This window comes from Lygodium microphyllum, chromosome 22, assembly GCF_053477565.2.
Source record: "Lygodium microphyllum isolate KBCC chromosome 22, Lygodium_microphyllum_v1.1.10, whole genome shotgun sequence".
In the NCBI taxonomy this organism is placed as follows: Eukaryota; Viridiplantae; Streptophyta; class Polypodiopsida; order Schizaeales; family Lygodiaceae; genus Lygodium; species Lygodium microphyllum.
In genome coordinates, this window is record NC_141156.1 from 85,136,810 (window position 1) to 85,152,946 (window position 16,137).

Here is a 16,137-nt window from a genome sequence, read left to right on the forward strand (position 1 = left end):
CATCGAGATCAGGGGGATGCTGCTATGGAGACACGGATGTAGTGTCTCCATCTCGTCGTTCAGCTGGAGATGTGTCACCTCCAGGATTTGTCACACCTGTGGGGACGTCTACTCCAGTTACTCCGGCTTTTGCGCAGCCATCAGCAGGTGGCACCCCTTTTGGTGGCACCCCTTTAGGTGCCACTCCGAGAGAGGTTACCCCCGTCGATACACCGGATGTAGAGGGGTCTCCTGGATATGCCCAGGAGCGTGGACGGAGATGGGAGAGGACCCATCTTAGGCAGACTCCTAGGGGTTATGGATATCTGGTTGATAGTAGGTCAGGAGCCATCATCATGAATGATGAGGGGAGGAGGGTGATGGCGCGCATGAGAGAGTTGTGCCAACAAGTTTTTCGGCACAACGTCCTGGATCATTGGAAGAACATACTGGAGGGGAGCAAGGACTACATAGTAGCATCCTTGCATGAGGAGTTTTCGGTGCCAGTCGCAGTAGATAGATTCTCTACGGGCTGGATGATGGATTGCATGCGTGCATACATGTCACATAGACGATCCGACGCACGCAAGGCAATCAAGAGTGGGGCTGCAAAGCCCGAGTGGTTAGATGCAGACGACTGGCGCCGACTAAGGGAGGAGGCTACAAATTCGCCAGGACGTTGGATTCAGCAGCGCGAGGCGGCAAGACTCGAGGCCGGAGTGGTCCATCATCTTGGGAGTGGCGGCCACAAGACATATTTGGAGGACTTTGTAAGTTTCTCTTTTGTTTTGCTTGTTTGTTTTTTTGAAATATTCTTTGTACTGACAATCATGTTTCTAACAGTTAGCATTTTGTTTTCTTTGCAGCACTCCATTACAAATCGCGAGCCGCAAGGCCTTGAGACTCGATATGCAGAGAGGCATGGTCTCAATGCATTGATCGACCGATTGTATAGACGCGGCGGCCCTGTAAGTCACTCATCTTTCTTGTCCGTAGTTACCATGAGATATTTGAATGCATTATTGTATGGTCGATTGATGTGTTGTTTCTTTTTCTGTAGAATCCGTTTGATGCTCCTTTGCGGCGGGACGAGCTTTCGGGGGACGAGGATTTCTAGCTCGCCCTTGGATCCTTGGAGCTCACATACCTTTATTTTTTAATCGCCTGATCTATGTAGACATTTTCTATGTATTAGTGATATCCTGTCATGATTGTACCAATCGCTTTTTATGCGATCATGTATTTATTTCATGTATCGGTTTTATGATTTTAGTATACATTCTTTTTGTTTGCAAGCGGTTTGTATACAGTAGTGCAGAAACTATTTTGTATGGCTCTCATATAGCACACAGTGCTATATGCACAAAAATTTTTTTCCCCTGCTACCGTCGCTATTTGCGTTGCAAATTTACTGCTCGCATCGCTATTGGGATCGCTATGTGCGTCGCAAATTTACTGGTTGCGTCGCTATTGGCGTCGCTATATGCGTCACTATTTGCGTCGCAAATGCGATGCATATAGCAATGCCAATAGCGACGTTTCTATGGCGTCGTCAATAACGACGCTTTTTGCGACGACGGGGGAAAATTTTTTTGTTTGTATTTTCGTCATTTTAAACGTCGGTATAAGGTCTATATCTTGTAGTGACTCTTGCTTATGATTGAGGCCATTGAGGTGCCTCCTAATATGAGTTGTAACTCTTGTTGTTTATATACATATAGTAACATTGTTGAAGCTAGTCTACTACTCCTTGGATAATATATCTTATTTCTTCTGATTAGATCTATGTACTTCATACACATGATTGATGAGGATATCCACATAAATTAGAATCAAAAGATTCTTTTTCTATGCATACTTTGACTTTAGTCATTGCATAGTTTTGGGCATCCTATTGGATGCAAGCAAAATGAATTGTAGGATCTTCTAAACCTTTTTCCATGTATTTGGATATTTTATCCTTGCTTATCGATGTTGTGCTTTTCTAGTCAAGACTACAAGTTGTTGTCTAATAGTAGACTCATAGTCTTAAGTGGACTAGGTGATTTGATCATGTTTGAGAGGTCACATGCAAGACAAGGCAAAATGCTAAAAGTCCAGTTTGTAGTGGACAACAAGGATAGTATTGAGTAGCAAGTACAAGGTTGGAGGTGGGTGAAGATATGGTATCACTGGATTTCAATCAAGGTTCTGATTGTATGCCTTTGGGATTGTTCTCCACTAGTATGCTGTAAGATTAATAGCAATTGGGATTTGTTCTGATAGTTTTTCCTCTTTTCCTCATATCATGGTCTGGCAAAAGGCTCTAGCTTTTGGAAACATCTTTCTAAATCAATGTAAGAGGGTAGGGTTTAATTCTCTTTTCCATATGTTCTTAAACCACTTTGTCTTTTAGAAAGTGATTTGTTTCTCTTCTTAATAATTTAGGATGGGTTTGTCATCACATGATTTTTTCCATCATGCTTATTTTGTGCACCAAGAGTTGGAGACTGGAAATGCCGAGATTCAAATAAGATATTAAGAAAGATATACAACCTGTCTTCATGCCTACATATAATTTGTGTTGGTTAGGTTCTTGCCCTTATAATCGTACAATGATGTGTGATGATGAAAATATGGATTAAGACAATCAATGACTCGTGCATGATGTTCTATTAGGCTAATGTCTTGATTATATTTCCCACTCTTCCTCTTTTGTCCAAGGTTTGTTTGTTGCATGATTCATCATCCAATTTAAGCATACAATTTGTAGAATGTGCTTTATGATGGTTAATGCATACCTTTGGTACTAGCATCAATCTATTAACACTATATCAAAATAGACATCACAAGAAAGCCTTTATAGTTTGGTAGATTTCCAAAAGACCTATTTGAGCTATAGTATTGAGTTGAATGCCCACCAAAGCCTCCGGATTAAAAGACTTGCATTTGAAGGTTAATAATATTGTATTTGTTCTCAAAATATATTCTTCTTGAACATGAAACCTCATTTCGGATAACATGTGCACTTGTAGTCTAGGCGATGTGTCTAAATAGGGCACATCTATTTGTTTGAAGAATTGAGATATTAAGAGATAAGACTAAAAGAAGCACTCACGAGGAGGAGGAGGAGGTAGTATTCACATGATATTGCCGCCTCCTTATAATATGTTTACGACTGATCATCACGATCAGCTTTAATTATAAGGGCGAGGTAATTTCTTATAAGGATCGAGCGTAGCATATTGTTTGTTTTACTTGAGGCCATAGAGGTGGTATGCGAGTCTAGGTTTCGCCACTGCAATGAGGGGAGACGCCATGCAAATGGTGACACCAAAGAGCTCGGACATATCTAATTGGCTACAAGGGTTTTGGAGGGACCAGTCGAAGGCGTGGACGAGAGTGGCGAGAAGCGTCTGGACAACAGTGATGGCCAAGGGCATGCCGGGGCAGCCACGGCGGCCGGATCCGAAGGGTAGGAGCTGGAAGTGGTGGCCTTTGACGTCGAGATTGCTGCCCATGAAGCGGTCGGGGCGGAAGTCCAAGGGTTTGTCCCAGGAGGCCTCGTCCCTGGCAATGGCCCACACGTTGACGATGAGGCGAGTGTTGGCAGGGATGTGGTAGCCGCCTATCTTGCAAGCTTGCGTGGACAGGTGCGGGAACATGAGAGGGCCCCCTGGGTGCAGCCGCATCGCCTCTTTGGCCACCGCCTGTAGGAACGGCAGGTTCGCTATGTCCAACTCCTCCACCATCCGGTCTTTCCCCACCACGCATCGCCTCTTTGGCTTCTGAAGCTCGCTGGGTTCTTCAACAGTTCCGCCAGGCCCCATTCCACGGTGATGGTGGATGTGTCGACTCCGGCAGTGAACATGTCCTGTAGCTATAGCACCAATCATGGGCTGCAAGGTTAATAGTGTCATGTAGTTACTAACATTATATCAATAAGTACACGAGCAATCCTATCGAATCCATCACTCTTGCATTTTAGCATTCGTCCATTCGCGCACACACACAGTACACACCCACTCTCTCTCTTTCCTCTCCCCATGGAGCAATCAGATTTCAGGTCCTCAGGACATACGTATAAGACTGCTTTGACGTTGTCGTCTGTGATGGGTCCCGCTTTTACGGGGATGTGTCGGTAACTCCTGGTTGGTTGCCGGTTACGCAATTTCTTTGTTTTTTTAAAATTTAATTGAAAGGAGATAGATTATCTTCATCAAAGTTATTCCCAAGCGTGTGGTATAGAGCGGCTTCGTGTGGAGCCGGGGGTATAGGATTCAAATCCAAGGATTGATCCACTAGACGAGACCAATGCGCTTTTTAGGGGTCTTTTAATTTGTGAATTCCACGGTCACCCAATCACCAGGTAAAACCGTCAAAAACCGTGGGGCCCTTGCTGATATATATCGACAGCCGATCCTCACCTATGTATATATTCTCTCGCCCAGCCGGGTACTACAAGGCTTATATTATGCGGCCTGTTGGCACTACAGAAGCGCAATATGCGGGCGGCCCCAACATGCCGATGTGAGACGGAGTCCATTTATCCTCCGGGAATTACACGTGCCGATAGAAAGAAAGTCTCCCCCAGCTTGACATTGTTACTGTAGCCCGACGTTTTGAAGCAATCTGTGGCTTGCCAATTAAACAAGCCGTTAAGAGTATTCGCTCCAGATTCCATAATCGCCACACAAATAAAGTATTCTCAAATGTTTGAAAATCAAGCTAATCGACGAACGCCCTCCGACGTTGGTAGAAAGCACCTCGGCAATTGGAGAAGAATCCACGATCCATCGCGTCTTTGGAAAACTCATGCATACATCATCTGCACGGTCCACGGTCCGCGATCCATCTCGTCTTTGGAAAACGCGAAGCACAGAATTGAAAAAAAAAAACCAGAAAGCCAAATGCTCTTTGGTTTTTTTTTCTCCCTCCCATACATCAAATTGTGCATTTGGGAAAAACACAACGGATCTGAAGGCAGGAGAATTGAAAACAAAAATCCATGTATTCATTATATATAAAACGCATTTACATGGAGAGTTTAAGTGCTTGCGGCCTAAAGCAGTAGGCTCAAAGATGGATAATAGAAAAACAAGGAAACAAGGCCATAGAGGAGGTATGGTACTCCTCTACGAATTTGAAGAAGAAACATATTTGCTAGCACCACCATCGCTACTAGCGTCGCTATCTCCCTCCTCACTCTTCTCCACATCGAGGTTCGCCTAAACACATAAAAGATCAAGGTTGCTTACGTACAATTGCAAAGAAAAAATTATAATTAGCCATACTTTTAATATGAAAATAAGAAAAACATACCTCCTCTGGCTGTCGAATCCTCATAGCCCGGTTGTATCGCTCCTTAGTGATGAGACCCTCCTCATAGAAGGCTTCGATGGTAACCTACCTCTCTAGGAGTAGGTATCCTACCAATGATAGTAGTTTGCAAAACAATTATGATATACAAACAATTATGAGATACAATGTATTAGAACAAATTATATAAAGAATTTTAAAAAATATAAAATTTAAAAATTAGAAATAAAAAATATACTTACAAACTGTGCCTCCCACGACTCTCTGCCGCCCGATCTGTAGCGATCCCATAGTGTCCATTTGGATGCATCGCACCTATGCGTACTGGCGACTCTCACTACAAGGGAATGGGGCAATAGCGACGCCAATTGCGACGCCGTAGGGAAAAAAAGCGCGGCCGAAACCAGAGCGCCGTTTTCATTTTCTTTTCTTCGCCTTTTGAGAGCGAGAGCGAGGGAGAGAGCCAAGGCTTTGTGAGAGAAGAGGAGGAAGAGACTTGCTGCTGCCGCCGCCGCCGCCCCCGCCACCGTCGTTGTTCGCGAAGGAGAGGAGGAGCCCTCGTTGCAAAGAGAAGCCGCCCACGCTCGCCATATCTCATTGGTGAGTCTCCCTCTCTCTTTCTTTTACTTGTTGAAGGTTTAAATCGTTCTCTTTTGTTTGTTTAGGAGAGGAAATGAAAGAGAAGGAGAGGGAGAGGAAGAGAAAGAGAGGGAGAGGGAGAGAAAGAGAAAGAGAGGGAGAGTGCATTCTCTCTCTCTCTCCCTTTTGCTTGTTTAATGTTTAAATTGCTTTCTTTTTTGCTTGTTTAGGAGAGGAAACGAGAGAGTAAGAGAGAAAGAGAGGGAGAGGGAGAGGGAGAGGGGAAGAAAGAGAAAGAGAAAGAAAGAGAAAGAGAAATAGAGGGAGAGGGAGAGGGAGGGGGAGGAAATAGGAGAGGGAGAGAAAGAGAAAGAGAGGGAGAAGGAGAGAGAGTGCATTCTATCTCTCCCTCCCTCTCCCTTTTGCTTGTTTAATGTTTGAATCACTTTATTTTTTGCTTGTTTAGGAGAGGAAATGAGAGAGAAAGAGAGCGAGAGGGAGAGGGAGGGGAAGGAAATGAGAGAGGGATAGAAAGAGAAAGAGAGGGAGAGTGCATTGTATCTCTCCCTCTCCCTTTTGCTTGGAGGATGTTTAAATCACTTTATTTTTTGCTTGTTTAGGAAATGAGAGAGAAAGAGAGATAGAGAGGGAGAGGGAGAAAAAGAGAAAGAGAGGGAGAGGGAGGGGGAGGGGGAGGGGAAGGAAATGAGAGAGGGAGAGAAAGAGGGAGGGGGAGGGAGAGGGAGAGGGAGAAAGAGGGAGGGAGAGGGAGAGGGAGGGGGAGGGAGGAAATGAGAGAGAGAGAGAAAGAGAACGAGAGGGAGAGGGAGAGGGTGAGAGAAAGAGAGGAAGAGAGGGAGAGGGAGAGAAAGAGAGGGAGAGGGAAGGGAAGGAAATTTAAGATAATATACGTATTGATAATGGTATGCAATGTGCTTTGCATACGGCCACGTACTTCATCAAAATGAATCCAAAATTATTGTTATAGAAGAAGAAACCCTTAAATTGAGTATAGGATAGTTTCTCTCAGGTCTTATGACTATGAGTAGAATTGATTGAAATAAATTTTATTACTATAGTTATAAAATTTCATAGATGGCGCGCATTAATTTTAAAATGGATTACTTATACTCAAAGCCGAGATATAACAAAAAATTATCTACCGGGACAAACAAATTGTTGAGCATGATACAAGGCCGAGATATAACATCGGAAAATCTCTCGACTACTATATACAATGCAAGGTTTATGGTCAACTTGCAACTTGACGTACATCTCCATAAAGCTATCCATTTAAGCCTCGTTTGCTGTAATATAGATAAGATGGCAAACGAAGAAGGTCCTATTGTTCAAGACCGCGAGTCGTATCTTAATCAGTGTGTGCCATATCCTTGCTCTCAATGCAAGTTGGCAATTAGACGAAAACGCCGATTGTCTATAGAACACGTACGACGATTTGGCGAGTTTCAATCTGAGATCATTGATCAGGCGATTGCAAATTTTCAGCAAACGGTAATTTGAAGTTAGCATTTTTCATGCCTTGTACTCTCAAGCTAATTGAAAACCATACACAATAAGATTGGGTCTTGTTGGCAAATTTTGTATCCAGGGGGTTGATGTCTCAACCCAAGGGGGAGTGCACCCTTTGCGGCCAATTAGAAGAGTTCGTGGACGTGCGATGGATGGATTGCTGGAGCCAATCGACCACTCGCAAGGCCCATCTATACCGTCAATACCAGAGGAGACAGACAACCTTCCCGACTTGCCTACAATCTTGGAGCCTGAGATGGAGGCAATGATCGATGCATTGATTCCCATGGATGTTGAGACATCTGACCCCCTTAGAGAGGAAGCATCCATACCATTATATGATGGGTGCCGAGTATCTCGGTTGAAGACATTGCTTGCACTCTTAAGTGTGCAAGCAAAATACGGTTGGAGCGATACGAGTGTGACTGAGTTATTCAGGTACCTTGCACACAGACTTCATTGTTTTTTTTTTAAAACAGTATTATTGCAAACATGGATGGATTTTTCAAGGTGTTTTATGATTTTTTCAGGTTATTGAAATATCATATATTGCCACCTGCAAACACCATGCCTGAGTCTCATGATGATGCGCGACATGTTTTACGGAAGCTTGGCATGGACTACAATAACATCCATGCATGTATCAACGACTGCATATTGTTTCGAGATGAATACGAGACTATGGAGACATGTCCAAAGTGTGGTGCTCACATGTATCGACAGGACTTGCAAGGCAGACCATCCCTCAAAAAGTCCTCAGACACTTTCCGCTCATCCCCCGTATAAACCACATGTTTCACACGTCTGCCATGGCAAGCTTGACAACGTGGCATGTGCAGAATAGGTCCACGGATGGAGTGCAATGAATATTAGCAGATTCGCGCACATGGAGCCACATTGACTCTACCTTCCCAAGCTTTGCGCGAGAGCCAAGGAATCTTCGGCTGGGTCTCGCCATGGATGGTGTGAACCCATTCGGTCTGCACTCGACTTCTTACAGTGTGTGGCCTATAGTGCTTGTCAACTACAACATTCCTCCATGGCTTTCTACGAAGAAAGGACATCTCATCCTTAGCTTACTCGTCCCGGGCCGCTACAAAGTAAAAAATATGGACGTGTATCTTCGTCCATTAGTCGATGAGCTTAAGATTTTGTGGGAGGAGGGGGTCACAGTGCAAGATATGAGCAGGCACGATGGTCGGTGGTCAGCCAACATTCGAGCCATTCTCATGTGGACGATGCATGACTTTCCGGGATTGGGAGAGTGCTCAGGTGAGCAGACTTTTGTTCTCGCCGGTAATATCTATATTTTATTTCATTCAATCAAGTATTCACTAGGTCGTGGATCGCCTTGCAGGTCTCGTTACCTCAGGTTATCATGCATGTCCATTGTGTGGGCCACAGTTAGACTCCCGAAGGTCACGAACCATGAAGAAGATGGTATATCAAGGACACGCCGCTTTCTTACCGGAGGATCATGAACTCAAGGAAGGTTTTCTTGGACGACCTCCAGCACGTATGAACGCTGCAAGCTGGTACGAGCTGAAAATGGTAAACCCGAAATCACATCCAAATGGAATGTGACGGCTCTCAGTTTTCTACGAGTTGCCATATTGGACCCACTTACAGGTCAACCACTTGTTGGATCCCATGCATATTTTCAAAAATGTGGGCAGCTTGCTATGGGACCACATCACAGGAAAGAGAGACAATATAGGGTCACGAATGGATTTAAAGGAGGTAGGTAAGATGGAGGCGCTTTGGCCGCACTCGAGAGCTGAAGGGGGAGTGCAGCTTCCTCGCGCTCCCTGGGTTTTGTCTACCAAAGAAGAGCGCATTGTGAAGCAAGTAATCAAGTCTATCCGCACTCCGACGGGTATGATGCGTTCTCTCAGGTCCGCATTTTCTAAAGATGACCAAATGTCTGGGCTAAAATCTCATGATTGGCATAAGATATGTCAGGTTTGTGAACAGAATGGATTTTAATTAGCATGGACATTTTGAAATTTGAAAAGTGACCATTATTCTTAATGCTTTCTCATTTGTGGCAGTTTGTCCTACCAATCGCGATCGCGGGATGCCTAACTCCAGAAATTCGCGGGGCCATTTACAAGCTGTCGACTTTGGTGCAATGGATCTCACAGAAAGAGATTAAGACGTCCTCTATTGAATCCGCAAGGCGGGGAGCAGTTGAGACGGTCTGTCTCTTTGAGAAATACCTGCCCACTAGCATGCTCACGATACAAGTTCACCTTCTTGTGCATCTTGTGGAGGAAGTGGAGATTGCTGGACCTGTCGATACATGATGGATGTTCTTCCTGGAGCGCTTCATGAAAGCCTTGAAAGGCTTTGTGCGACAACGAGATCGTCTGGAAGGTAGCATGGCGGAAGGTTGGTTGGTGTCAGAGGCGTTAGTGCATATCTCACAATGGCTACCAACGGTGGAACCAGACAATGAAATGCTATGGACGCTGAAGGACGATGACAGGCTGACTGGAGATGTGGTGGTTGGAAATGGGGTAGAAAAAAGAATGGATGCCTCAATGGAAGAGAAGGTGAATCGCTTTTGTATGTTGCACCATGCCTCCATGGAGATGTGGCTCGCCAAGTACCAGATTGCAAGGCAAGATCGAGAGGAAGCGCGAGCTGAATTCTGACGCAGTACGCGTCACCGACCGATTCGATATCCCGAAGGCATGGAGGAGATGTCGCGGTTTATGTCAACACGATGGTTGCATGGAGCCTTGACCGCAGCATCCAGCGAAGGGACAGAGGTCTCAATGGAGGAGTGGGAGTTCTCGAGGGGATGTAGTCCAAAGGTAATGAGGGGTTTAGAATGTGGTATCTAAATTTGCTTGCTACATCTAATTTGAGTGTTTCAATGTGCAGTACAAAATATATAGTGCAGCATGGTCGCGCGGACGGCATTTTCGGGTGGAGCGTATTGACAAAATGCGCTCCACAATGGACTGTGGTGTCATGGCAAGGTTTGAGCAAGAGAGCCGGCGATGAGCAACGGATCCGAACACGGTTGTGGATGAGATGGAGTATTTTGGGAATTTGCAAAGTATTATTACGGTGGATTACCGTAGCTTCTCCATGATAATATTCGATGTGCAGTGGTTCAAAGTGGTACTTGGAGGAGCTGGTGCAACAGTTCGATGAGGTCCATCTGGATTTCTCGAAATAGATTCCGAAAAAAAATGGATGGATTTGCGTGACACCTTTGTGTTGCCGGCCCATTGTGAACAGGTACAACTAGTCATTTGCTTGCTAATTGTAATACGACATGGTTTATGTCACAATGGTTTGAAGACGGTTTGTAAGTGTTTCTGAGCACCCACTAATAACCAAAGCCCAGCTGGCATAACTAGTCACAACTTTTGCCTTTTACTTCCACTCACTCCTCAAGGGTCCTTGGCCATCAACCATGAAATAACAGCCATGCGCATCACACGTGCCTTACAATCTTACACATTTGATTATTAAATTAATCAAATGTTACTAGCAAGATTAAAGCATCTGAAAAATCTCACGTCCTCGTGTCAGTGTTATCCCATGCTTTTGGTCAGCTCTTCATCACATAATTAGCATGGCCAACTCTTCATACACCCATACTATAATAGCTCACACATGAGCACACTTGCCATACACATGCATTAGTTCTTCAACTACTAATATGTTGTAACACACCACATACCACCTCATTTTACAAACATGTGCTGCCACTCAAACTTCAAATATGATACAAGTGAGTCAACATCATGTGTCATAGAAACTTCTTCGTATGACACATGGTACGTCAAGAACTAGCTACATAGACATACACATTAGTGCTAAGACTAATGGATCATGGGAACTTATAGCTGCTATTGAAATTTACTTCAACAAATAGTGCTTTTGTACTTCTAGTTGGTACTCCACTTGATTAGTCAAACTTGAGGGTAGAGTATAAACAGGTCAATTCTTTAACTATAGCATGGATATACACTATCTTATAATGGGTAGGTAAATAACGGAAGCCACCTTCGTGTAGTATAAAACATAATTAAATTGTTTGATTTGTTCTTCAAATCATTCCTCCTGTCTCTTCATCCTCTCTCTCTCCTTGGCCTCTTTTAGGGACTCTTTCTTTGCCCTTTCCAAGTCTTCTCTCTTCTTCTTTCCGCCTTCGTCATCCTTCTTCTTTCTCTGCATTGTCTTCTTCTTGGGCTTCTTGGTTGTCTTTTGCTTGTCTGTCCTTCCCCTTCTTCCTCTGTCTCAGTTCTATCGGTGGACCTATCCTTGTCCTGGTGAGGAGGTGACCTTTCTGGCGTTTCTCCTTCTCCTTCTTCTGCGTCCTGCGCTTCCTTCATTGCCTCCTGGATGAGCATAGTCAAGACACCTCCATACGTGATGAAGGAGGAATAGCACTCATAAAATCCGAATGCAGTGTAGGAATAGCATCAATACCAAGGTCAACAACTAAACGACCCAACCAAATGGCCTCCTTGCAAGCCTCAGTGGTGGCTGCAACATACTCGGCCTCTGTAGTAGAAAGGGCCGTGCATTTCTACACCCTGGACATCCAAGAAACAACACCTCTAGCATAGGTGAATACATAGCCGGAAGTGGACTTCCTACTATCTGCATGTCCTGCATAATCAGAGTCAGTGTACCCCATGACTCATGTATCCTAGCTGCCATAGCATATGCACATATCTGTAGTGCCCTTTAGGTACCTCATGATACCCTTCACGGCATCCCAATGCTTCTTGCCAGGTGTAGCCATATAGCGTGCCACAACACCAACTGCAAAGGCAATATCTGGATGAGTGGCTATCATGGCATACATAAGACTGCCCAATGTAGATGCATAGGGAATCTTGGCCATCTTGGCCCTCTACTCATCTATCTGCGCATAATCATCTTGTGATACCTTCACATAAGAAGGCAATGGACAACCAATAGGCTTTACGTCCTGCATGCGAAAGTGCTTAAGGACTTTATGAATGTACTCCCTCTGTGACAAGTAGAGGAGTCCTTGATGCCTATCGCGTCTTCCTAGGGCCAATGCTTTGGCTGCCTGGTCAATCGTTTTTCGCACGTACCCATTCCAATCTACTTCATCTAGGGTGTGGGCTGCTACATTCTCCAGCACAGGTACACTAATTTGATGCATCAATGAATTGTAGCACTGGCTAGAGAAGAGCACATGTATTAGCTTGGCTTGCATCCTGGCTTCTGCATCGGGGATGTCTTGAATGCTTATGCCGTCATTTGTGAGCACATCTTCCTTCTTCATTTTAAGCATGGCATAAACATCACTTTTTTGTTTCCTCTCCATCTTTGGTACCAACCCCAAAGCCTTCTCCACCAAGGCTGGGGTCTAAGTGGACTTGTACCTGCTTTGCATCTTCTCCTCTACCCACCGTCACAATACCACATTCTTGATCTGGGTTGTACGTTCTGAGGAACTCCACGCACTTCAGGTGGCTCGACTCCTGCGAGAACTTTTCAAGATATTTTGTGAGGTTGCATTGTTCAATCACCCTCCTAGCTGCTTCCTCCTTGGCCACCACAACTTCTATGTTGTGGATGGTTCGAAATTTTAGGTGGCTGAAGGCGCAGTTCTCTAGATGGATCTGGTATTGCTCCCTTTCCTCGTCTGTGAACGGGAGTCGTGGACTATACCGCCTTTCATTGAACCCCTTGAAATGCCAGTTCTGGGTAAAGCATGGATGTATCCTAGGACACGTGGTGTCAAAGAATGGCATTGCCACATATTTCTCAAAGATCAAGGTCATTGTTGACCTTCCACCCCCACTTGATTACAAGGGTGTTCATTGCCTTTTAGGACACACCGGGTACTATCGACACTTTGTGTTAAACTACGAATTGATTGCTAGACCTCTATACAAGTTGCTGATTTTATTTGAATGAACTGTGGAGTGCCAACATGCATATGAGGAACTAAAAAATGATGTGACCACCGCCCCAATACTACGATCCCTAGATTGGACACTCACATTCCATGTGCACATCGATGCTTCAAAATTCACCATAGGAGCTGTGTTGTGCCAACCTAGTGAGCACAACCTAGACTAACCCCGTGAGCTTTGCTAGCAGACAACTCACTAAGACTCAAATGAATTACTCAACAATAGAGAGAGAGGGCTTAGCCATGGTGTTTGCTGTAAAGAAATTTTGGCACTACCTTTTGGTTACACCTTTTTTCTTTCTTTGTTGACCATCAAGCCTTGCTGTATTTGGTTAATAAACCATGCCCTATAGGACACATTGCTAGATGGCTTGTTTTGATTTTGGATTTTGATTTCTCCTTGATGGTGCATAAAGGGAAACAACATTACATGGCTGACCATCTATCTCGCATCCCCACGGGAGAACTGACTGGACAAGGCATTATGGATGAACTGCCAGATGCATATCTATTCCGATTGTCTAGTGAAAAAGAATTATTTAGAGCTAACATGACACCTTATTAGGTAGATGACATAGTTCAAGTGCTTGAACACTGACTGTCGGAGTGAGCAATCGATAAAGCCCAACTTAGGTGGCTTGTCCTGAAAATCCAACCCTATCAGTAGCTGGCCAACTTTATAGGCTAGGACAAGATGGGTTACTACGTAGATATGTGTGTGAGCATGAGATGCATGATGTACTGATAGAGGCACACAGCAGAGCTGCAAGAGGACATTCCAACGGAGACATAACATCTCGCAAGATATTGCAATCCTAGCTATGGTGGCCTACCTTCTTCTGAGATGCGACACGATTCGTGAAGCATTATGATGAGTGCCAACAAACTGAAGTACCTATCCGTAAAGATTGCATGGAGTTAATCCCAATTATTGCATGACAACCCTTCGAGAAATGGGGGATTGACTTCATCGGACCCATTAGTCATGTAGCATAATATTTGCAAGCCAAATACATTATTGTAGCTACCAATTATCTGACAAAATGGGCACAAATGCGAGCTACAAGAAAGAATGACACTCGGACCACCGCTAAGTTCCTATGGGAGCAAGTGATCTCACGATTTGGTTGCCTCATTGAAATAGTTAGTGACCAAGGCACCCACTTCATCAACAAAGTGATAGCTCACCTCCTATCTCTTTCCTAATCATCCATCGGAAATCCTCGTCTTATTACCCACAGGCAAACTGTCAAGCCGAATCAACAAATAAAATCTTAATCAACGTCCTAACTAAAGTCATCTCGGCTTCACGCAGTGATTGGGATTACAGCCTTATGGGCCTACCTCACAGCTTACAAGACAACTGTGGGATAGAACCCCCTTTAGATTGGCATATGGCATGGAAGGAAATCCTCCCCTTGGAATTCTTCGTACCAAGCCTCAAGATCACCCTTCAAGAAAGATGGGATGGAAAGGGGGCATGGATAGAACACTTGATGGAACTCAAATGCCCGACTTCTAGCCACCCATGTGCTCATATGTGGGAATGCAAGATGTAAAAGCTGGTTTGACAAGCATGTCAAGTAGCACAGCTTTGAATGGGTGACTTAGTACTACTATACTCAGTCAAAGGACATAAGCAAAAGCTGAAGTTTTTGGGGCTAGGACCTTTTAAGGTTCGGACCATCAGTCAAACTGGCAATGTGGAACTCGAAACCCTAGAGGGTGAAGGCATACGCTTCTTCAATGGCAGCCGGATAAAGAAGTACTTCCCTCCTAAGCACCCATTGCATGAGCCCCCAATGAGAGCACCCCCGCAAACCATGGTTGCAGCAGCTCACTAATGCTAGCCTCATCCCTGATGGAGGCCAATCCTACATGCTGTTAGGAAAATGCAAGGTTGTAGTTTCTATCGAGTCTAAAATTGTGCCGATAATCTTCTATGTGTTGCCCAACATTAAGAATGTGGGCAGGAAATCTTTGTTAGGACAGAATTTCAAGAAGCAAACTCATTGCACTGTCGACTATGAGTCGTAGCATATCCACTTAGCCATAGGCACTGGTTGCATTGTTACAGCTTTCAACAAGGGTGGCGTAACCATTTCCAACTCCGTATAGCCACTGGTAGAGCGACCCCTAGTCACACTTAAGAAGGAAGGTCATGACTTGTCACAACCTATTCAACCTCAAGGCCAACGATCCACTAGAACCACCATTAAAGCCCATTAACCCTAGTTCAATCAGGTACTTAAACAAGGAGCACCACCTAGGAAGAGAAATTCATGGTCTCGTGAGGCTAACAATCTACATCCAAAACCCAGGAGGCCAAGGCGAAACCATAAACATCGATGCATGGTCAAGCCGTGATGGGTCCTTAAGACCTTATTGCGCACACAAGGCTACTATGAGGGTAACACCTAGATTTGGATGCCTAAAACCAAAGTGACCAAATGCCCTATGCAAGCGCCTCCCTCAAGCTTGTGACCACCCACAACATCATGCCAAAAACACTCAAATCGCTAGTGAATCAAGCCGCTAAGCCCATAGAACCTCCAAAGCCTAGCTCCGCAAGGCCTAAACCAGTCTATCGCCCACAATCGCCAAATGCCACTAACAAAAGGCCCAGTTCTAGTGCACATGATGCCACTCAAATCTCACATGCATCTAGTGGCATGACAACTGTAGCCACCACCCTATCAAGCCTCGCCTTCGACCCTCTTACGAATGACGATCAATCCTAACTTTGGTTGCAGACTTAGCTAAAAATACGGGGGACGACTTGGTTGCTTGCCTTCGATGCTTAGTCGCTACTTTCATAACCCTGTCTAAAA

At 44.7% G+C, this 16,137-nt stretch overlaps 1 pseudogene; it reads right to left on the reverse strand.

The window, feature by feature from the left end:
* Positions 1-3,212: 3,212 nt before the first annotated feature.
* LOC148017370 (cytochrome P450 71AU50 pseudogene) lies at positions 3,213-3,788 on the reverse strand (annotated as a pseudogene).
* Positions 3,789-16,137: the final 12,349 nt, after the last annotated feature.